This window comes from Acyrthosiphon pisum, chromosome X (assembly GCF_005508785.2).
Source record: "Acyrthosiphon pisum isolate AL4f chromosome X, pea_aphid_22Mar2018_4r6ur, whole genome shotgun sequence".
In the NCBI taxonomy this organism is placed as follows: Eukaryota; Metazoa; Arthropoda; class Insecta; order Hemiptera; family Aphididae; genus Acyrthosiphon; species Acyrthosiphon pisum.
Genome location: NC_042493.1, coordinates 80,375,767 through 80,376,962, shown reverse-complemented (window position 1 = coordinate 80,376,962; position 1,196 = coordinate 80,375,767).

Here is a 1,196-nt window from a genome sequence, read left to right as displayed (position 1 = left end):
CTAATATTCTGATTTTTATATTTATTTATAAAATCTTCAATTCTGGCTTTTATGTTTAAGTATGTGCAATTAGTAATATTTTTAATTTCGTTTACACTGCTTATAGCACTATATATATTTGTTTTATTACAAAATACAATATCATATATAATTGCAAATATCAAAATTTGATTCTATAATTGTATACTATTTTACTTTATTTTTATCAATAATTTTATTTTTTATTTGCATATTTACCTCCCCTATTTTACGGGCTATATATTGTATAATCGTGTATATATTAACATATGAGGGCAACTGGTACATTCGGTTGGAGGCAACTGGTACATTTGGTTGAGTGCAACTGGTGCATTTTGCTCTAGGTAGTTTAAGGGGAATTGGTATAAAAATAAGTATTTTTGGGGGCAACTGGCACATGCCCAAATTTTCAATCCTTAGCTATAAAAGTTGAACATTTTATACATTTTTAACTACAAAATAATTATTACGTTTTAAATTTGATAAATTTTGTCGAAAATCGAACTTTAAATGCTTATAAAAAAAATTTGAGCCAATGTATTTTTAATATTTTTCAACTGCTATTGTAATAATATATCAGGAGCCTTGTATTAATTTTTCACACTTTTTGGCCCAACTTAATTGATATTTATAGAAAAAAAAACTAAAAAAATTGAAAACTGACCATGTCCGTAAAGAGCTCAAAAAGAGTGAAATTATTCTCAAAATTGTATCGTATATATAGAAAATGCTAATATAGCGTTCAGTGAAATTTTCAAGTATCTACAGTCATTCGTTTTTTAATTACAATAAAATAGGAAAATTGTTACATGAGAAATTGAGTGATTATCAAATGTTGTAAACATATGAATTTCAAACGCTCATAAAAATTTAATTTGATTTGCTTGTGGACATTCTTTTTTTTTGATAAATGTAGACAAACTTATGAGGTCTTGTATTACATTTTCGAATCTTAGGTTTAAAAAGAAAAAATTTTATGAATTTCCAACTCAAAATAATTTGCACATTTTCGTGAATTTCACGTATTTTCTCAATATTTGAACTTTAAATGCTTAAAAAATATTGTGACTATGGATTTTTAATATTTTCATCTATCTTTGAAAAATTATATTAGGAGCTTTCTATTATATTTTCAAGCTTTTTTACCCAACAAATAAAATTGTATTGATATTTATAGA